This window comes from Sitodiplosis mosellana, unplaced genomic scaffold (assembly GCF_009176505.1).
Source record: "Sitodiplosis mosellana isolate CC-2019 unplaced genomic scaffold, AAFC_SMos_1.0 Smas_scaffold_6226, whole genome shotgun sequence".
In the NCBI taxonomy this organism is placed as follows: Eukaryota; Metazoa; Arthropoda; class Insecta; order Diptera; family Cecidomyiidae; genus Sitodiplosis; species Sitodiplosis mosellana.
In genome coordinates, this window is record NW_022601467.1 from 3048425 (window position 1) to 3056144 (window position 7720).

Below are 7720 nucleotides of genomic sequence, written 5' to 3' on the forward strand. Positions count from 1 at the left end.
TAAAATAACTAACATTTCCTTGATTCATCCATTTTTCGGTTGTTAACTTACGCAGTAGTAGTAATTTGTTTTACATATTTATCACAACAAAATTTAATAAAAAAAAATTGATTTATTATATTATGGCTTATTTTTTTTAATTCCAACGAAAAGACAAAAACATTATGACCCATTTTTGAGCTTTGGTTAAATCGAATTTCCATGCGATCGAATATCGTGATAAAAATCGTTGATTTTCCAAAATCCAAGATAATTTATTTTCAACGCCTTTTTCTATAGAACAAACATCAAAGTATTTTAACTTCCAATATCGTTTATTGCGGCCACAGTCATTTTCACTGGAAAAAATACCAAGCGCTAGATTTTTGTATATGTCACATTAATTTTCATTTGGGTCAATTCAATTTCGCAGATATCGAGGCCAGCATTTTTTCCCTTCAGTTTATTGAGATTTTTCATATATTGATTGCATTAAAACACATATTTTCTTCATAATTTAATCGTTTCAATTTACAACAACAACAACAGAACCATAGAATCATCGGAAAAAATATTAAAGTGTTTCAAGTGTGTATTTTTGACATTTCATAAATTCATGTGATAATTTATTAACGATGAAAAAAGAGTGAATTTTTTTTAAATATTTCTCTTGTTGAAATTACATTCTGCCCTGAAAAAAAAACATATTCAAAGATGTCTCCATTAGAGATTATGCATAAAAGTCTTTATTCGATTGAAACATTTTAAAAGAGTCTTCAAAAAAAGTACGCATTGAAACCCATTGATAAGCTTGTGTTTGTTTTCCGAAAAAACAGAGCATTTGTTTGGAGTGTAAACAGTCTTTGTTTGGCTTGAAAAACAATTCGGTAATGATGCACTGCAAATGATTTCATACTGTCTGCAACTAAGAGCTTTTCCAAGGTAAAAAAGCTTTAGTTAACTTGAACTTCCTTTTCTTTGCCGTATATTTTCTTCCACTTTAGAGCTTCGTGTTGTTGATTGGTCGATGGAGATGGTTTGTATAATTTAAAATTAGGCTGTGTTGAAAACTTTGCATTTTTCGTTAAGTCGTCTGTAGATGGGGAAAGGAGCTGCAAAATACATATCAGTTAACCGGTACCGTAAGTAAACATTCGTAAGTGTATTATTAGTTGAGTGCTTCAGTTGTGCTTTGTATTACGTTGCTAAATGATTGATCTGATATGAGTGGAAAGAGAGAGAGAGAGAGAGAGAGAGAGAGAGAGAGAGAGAGAGAGAGAGAGAGAGGTGGGGCGTGGGGAATAAATGATTGCAAATGACAAGGTGATACATTTTTATGATGACTCACTTACGCCTTGCGTAACTTATAAGACGAACCATATGAAACGATGAATACTCTACACTATTACTATGTAATAACCGGGAGATCCGGTAGCGATAGATAATGAAATAACTGCTAATCATTAAATCAAAGGTATCAATCGACTGACATGAGTGTGTCAAAACGAGCTAATAGCATTGGCATGTCCTTGCCAATATATAGAAACATAACAGCAGTATATGTAAGTGGTGTGTGGATATAGAAATCTAATATACGCGACAGTTTATTTACAATAGCGATAAAAGTATTCGCGAAGTAGAGAATTGCATCAAACGAAATTTTTCAGTTTTCGACAGAGTTATTGAACACGAATATCATTGATATGAAAGCAAAATATAAATGTATATATTTCGAAATGTTGTTCAGTATGTTCTTTGTCAATTTTCTGTCGGCGTGTGCTCTCTCGTATCGTCATCGTCGTCGTCGCGATACACGGAATTTTCTCATGCTGTATGCAATACGTTCATTTTCGATGAAATAAAGTCATATGCTGTTGTTATCGTTTTATTTTCGGTTTCTGCTCATAACATTGACATATAATTCAAATTCGGAGAATGGAATGAAACGTTGGACTGTGTGTGTATGTGTATTGTATGTGAATTCCAACGGAACTGCATTTGATTGTAAATTGGGCAATTGCCCCGAATGTTCGACTGTTTTGCCTATTATTTGATTGGAATTTAAAATCGATCGAAGTTATTTGAGCTTATTGAAAATATTGCAAATGGTTTTGCACATTAAAATGGGCATTCCACCACTCCGCTGCCACCTTTCAACCCACAACAAGTGAATCGGATCAAAGTCAGCTTATTGGAAATGGTTTTTACATGTGATTTTAAGAGCAAGATTCATCGAACCGTAATTGGCTTTCCAATGACTAACTAAATGCTGATGAAAAAGGTTTTTTTTTGTCGAACAATTAACAGCAACAAAATTATTATGTATTCTGAAAAGCCATGAATTTTGCAACTGGAAATGGGCTGTTTTACACCAAACAATAAATGGAAAGGGAAAAAAACATTGAATTCCAATAAGAAAGGCACAGATGCTGCGCTTTTTTTTCCATGCTCACTTTATTGAATTATTACGGCAGACAGGGCAGATGTTTTGAATAATATTTTTATTACACTCGACACTCGTAGTCTATTTGCGATGCGTCGATTCTAAGACACCGATTATTGAATACATTAGAGAAGAGCGAACAACCAATCATCGTGCAAATGGAATGAATGTTTTTTTCCCTCCGATGTCGCTGTTATTGTTGCTGTTTATAGCACCCGAGTGTAAATCAACAAACTTTTTTCGTGTGCATAAATATTTTTCTTTCATTTTCATCATCGTCGTCGTGCGCGGTTTCAATTCAACTTAAGTCATTTTGGTATTCACGTTTTTCATGCATGTTATGATGATGATGATGATGATGATGATGATGATGACGATAATGTTGGTGTGCACTGTGCACACCATTTTCAGTTTTCAACAAGCCATTTATTTTTCCATTCGATTGAAAAGAGTTTGTTGATCAGTTGACAGACAGATTCATGTTATTTGTCAAAGTCTCTAAATGAGTTTATATAATCCAATCTGATTGTAGTAGTCAATAGGAAAATACCATAAAGACATTGGTGGTTCGCATATTTGCGATAATTTATCGATACAGCAACGGCAACAATTCAGCGTTGCCCAGCCATTCGTCGAGCATGTGATAATCAAGAAACCAGCGCAGGTAAAATATTTTTGATTTATTTTCAGCAAATGTGAAACTTAGTTAGCAAACTTATTCATGATAGCGCAAATTTCGAATTGGCTGAGAATCCGAAAAGTAAAGTTTTTGCAGCCTCACTCCGTTTCGCAATCCGATCGCCGCCTTCATCCTCCTCCATCGTCGTCGTCGCAATTGTCAATGGTAGTTGGTAGCGGTGGTGGTGACGATGGTGGTAGTATGGGTGATGACGAATTCGATGGCATTTTTGAGATTTACGAATATATCTATCAACTGTATGCTTGTATATTAGCGTACCCTTGCATGGATGACGGATATATGTATGGCAGACATGAAATGGACCTGAAGTGAATGCGTGAACCAAATATAAATAATTATCCAAATGTAGACACATGCTTCGAAGCGTTCGCTTAGTCACTCGGTCGAACTGTAGTCGTGGATCAAAAGCGAGCGCGGAACACAATCACACACACACACACACACACACACGCACAAAGAGAGAGAGAGAGAGAGAGAGAGAGAGAGAGAGAGAGAACGAGCGATTGAGAGTTCGCGTTTTGTCCGCCGTTTTTGTTTTGGTTGAAGGCGGCAATCGACTTTTATAACACGTACAAAACATGTAATATTTGCTCGTAAAATGACGAATTCACAGAAAGTTTTTCACCCGAACGATAATCACTTAAGACAAAGCTATTTTCATATGTGATACAACACCATGCATACATACACACACACACACACACCCGCATAGTATGAACAAAACATTTTCATTCAGTGCGAATAAATAAATGTCGTTTTTCTCTCGCTGTAACAGCGTAACACCATTTTCGGTTTTTGTTTTGTTCGTTTCGTACATTTTATGTGATATTTTCTTTGTTTTATTCAATTTTTTATGGCTGCTTCACATACATATACGTTATCCAAGTCTCCGTTTTATTGCCTCATTTTCAATGCGATGGATCTAGAATTAAATTGCATGGCGAAAGCAAAACTGTCGCACAATAAACAATATCGACACGATTATCATTTTCTATACCCGAATAGAATACTCTTTCTCTCTCTCTCTCTTAGCACTCAACACTTCTCATAAGTGCACGTATATAATAATACTCTTTTGGTTGTTTCGCTTCCTTTTTGCTCGCAAAAACGACGGGCAAAATGTTACACCGATTGAAGTGTCGCACAGTTGGATAAAAAAGCACATTCGCACACACACACACACAGCACATTTTCATGTTGTTTTGTTCAAAGTCCGCTTTTTCTCCATTTCTTCTCGCTTTTGTGTGGCATTCATATAAGTTTTCGGTCATTTTTAAATTCGAGCATCAATTACATTGAATTATGCTGAAAGATATAAAAAATATGGACAATGCATTGTATGCTCACTGTCAAAACCAACACCAATTTATAATATGAATATAAATTTTATATGGAATGTGTTTTCATCACAAAATACATAATCTCACCATTGCGCGAGACAAAGACACACACACAGACAAAATGAGATCGAACGAGCGAGCGACAGAGAACAAGTGTACAAAGAGACGAATAAATTGCTTAGCCGCAGCAAATAGTACGAAGATGAAGAAAAAAATCCACCCATTCGAAGAATATCGACGGAAAATCCGTGTGAACGGTGTTTGAATGTTTGGTTCAAGCTCAACTTAACTCAACTTTAAGTTCTCGTAAAGTATTCGCATTTGATCATTTCACGCTGTTCAGTGAAGTGTTAACAATTCAATGGAAGCAACTTGGTCGAAAATCGCAATTTCAAAATGAATGAGCAACGTTGGTGCGTTGTCAGGGAATGGAGTAAATAAAGTCTAAGGATTAAATGACCTACATATGCGTTAGGGGAATTTATCATTCAATGCAGTTTGTATGATTGAAGTCTTTTTCCAAATTCAAACAATATATGGTTATGTTTACACACAGATTCAAAAGATTCACTCAGATTCAACACATTACTGTGAACGAATCGTCATGAATATGATGAATATGATGAATCTGATGAATCTCGTGAGTCCAAATTGAAAATGGCGACATAACTGTCAGTCGCCATATTGGATTTCAGTAAACAAAAGATTCATAAGATTCGTAAGATTCACACCATTTGGAAAGTGAGTGATTCCCCTAGCATATGCGATGATGAGTTTACAATAAATGCTATTATTATTTCTACTCTCTCTCTCTCTCTCTCTCTCTCTCTCTCTCTCTCTCGGTTTATATATATATATATACGGTTTAACTTTGTATTCAAATAGATGTCAAACTGAATTGTTTTGCGCGTAAATAATGTTTGACAGCTATCGGAATATAACGTTCCGTCAAAATTGTTTGATCCTTAGCTCCAACACAAATCATCCAAATAGAGTTTATTTTTATCGCTGAGATATAGAAGAGAAAAAAATGTTAACAACAATATTACGCCGAATTCCACAAGTTGCTTCAATTGAACGGTAAGAGAATTTATAAATTTGAACATTGCAATTGGAGTGAGAGGTAGAAATAGAAATAAAAAAGAATGTGATTCAATCAATTTTTTGACATTTTATTGTAATATTTTAGAATTGCTGTTTCTGTTGCTGGCTATTCCCAAAAAAACTACAATCGATCAGTTGATAATAACAAAAATTGTAGATACACAAAACCAAACAGTGTCGACAATTATATGACGAATTCTGTGAATGTAAGTTATTGAAGTACACTACTCACACTGAATGTAATGTTTTGAGGAAAAAGATTTAGAATGGTCTTTTTTTTCTGTAAACGAGATAAACCAACTTTTCATTTTTTACACGATTATTTTAGAGTTCGTTGTCAAGTGGGAGAAACGATGGACCGATTTTGTATCATGATGAAGCGTTGTCAGCCGCTCAGCATGACATGGTTTTAACAGACCTAAATCAAAAAAAAACTCGCTGATGTAAGTCAGTTTTTTCTCTGCGTTTTTCGTTTTTGTAATGTTTTTGTTTTTAGATTGGCAATCATCACGGAATGCCAAATTTGAGCGAAGGGGGGTTTAGTGCGTCACCGTTTCCGGTTGATGGTATAATTTACGGTAAAAATAATCGGTTGATGATCTGCCTAAACTGTCAGCGTGCCGAAAAGCCGACTGCACCGATTGTCAACGTCTGGTTTTTCGTTGACACTGGCGATGTATGGGCCCAAATGTAATGCTATCAGTTATTTTGTTGCAATACAGGTATATGTTGTTGCATGTCTTGCTTTCTTTAGATTATTAGTTAAATTTCTAGCTGTTATTTTATATTCTCAGGATTCGAAGTCTGAAATCTTATGCGACATTTCGCACAGTCACTTCACAGACGTGAACGTTTTGGGTGTGGCGGCCATGCTTGAACTGAAAGTATCGATCGAAAGTATGAACGCCGAACGAAAATACTTCCGACTCGCCAGAATTTCCACAACCAAATGAGGATTGCTATGGAGAAAAGTCTGCATGTCTTTCTCTTATTATTCGAAAATATAAACGGCAAATTTGTCTGTTTTTTTTTTCTTTTTCGTATTGTAACACATTCGATTAAAACATTATTGCTTCAAAAATGAGAAATGAATGATATAGCGTTTGAAATGAAGTACATACACTTTAAAATTGCACTTTTTTCATTTGAATTGATTTCTGAATTTTTATTTGCAAGAATGTATCTCTAGTACAAAGAATGTGCGCATCGCATTTTAACTGACTCATTTTCCAGCACTATTATTATTAAGCATGGACACGAACGGCAGTAATCTTATTCAGAAAAAAGAAACAGAAATCACCAACCATAATAACAATAGAGAAATAACAACCACAAAGTAATAGGCAAAGCAATTATATCAATAGAATAAGAAACGAATCAATTTATATTGTGTAAATTTCGTCGTGATCGTCGTCGAATTTTGTATTAGTCGGTGTATCTAATTCACAAACTGCTGATTCAAACGACCCGGATGGCTCAACTTCCTCAGCAGCAGCAGCATGCGACGGCATTCCGAAACAATTTTCTCTCACTGAAAAAGCAAAACAACACTGCAAAAAAAATATGCACAAATTTTTCTTATTTCATACTCACAAATTGCACTGAAGAAAAAGTGAAGCTAGCTGAATAAAATACTTTCAACGAATGATCGAACGAAATCACGATTGCTTCGTTTGAAAGGTGAACATTTTTTGATTGAAATTCCATGGCCATAGATTTATATTTCACATGACTACTGTGGAGAAATGATTAACAACTGTTTCGTTTGAATGTTAAACATTAACTGGTTTTTAATTTTCTTTCTTACTATCTACGCAGTTTTCGTATAAGTTTGTGAGTTGATGAATTTATTGGACTTTACTTGATTTTGCTAATATTGCAATTAACTGAAAAATATGTTTGCTGATACCTTGCATTAAATGTTATTGAACTTTCTATATCTAACTGAAATTACTTTGTGTCGCACATTTTTCGAAGTTGTACTTTGAACGTTACTGAGCGTGAGCGAGAGAGAGGTGTGTGTGTGTGTGTATGTACATACTAGTAGTATGTAAATGCCGGTTTCATCCACGTTTTTCAGTATTAGTGCACACACATACACATATACACACACACACACACACACACACACACACACACACACACACACACACA

At 35.0% G+C, this 7720-nt stretch overlaps 1 long non-coding RNA gene across 2 annotated transcripts; it reads left to right on the forward strand.

Annotated features, from left to right (window-relative positions):
• Positions 1–5401: 5401 nt before the first annotated feature.
• LOC129578575 (uncharacterized) lies at positions 5402–6701 on the forward strand. 2 transcript variants are annotated; one of them, XR_008689118.1, is made up of 5 exons: positions 5402–5542; positions 5652–5772; positions 5895–6009; positions 6063–6288; positions 6361–6701. It is a non-coding gene; the product is annotated as an uncharacterized LOC129578575 (long non-coding RNA). The 2 variants fall into 2 exon arrangements; XR_008689119.1 differs by having other exon boundaries at positions 5444–5585.
• The last annotated feature ends 1019 nt before the right edge of the window (positions 6702–7720 follow it).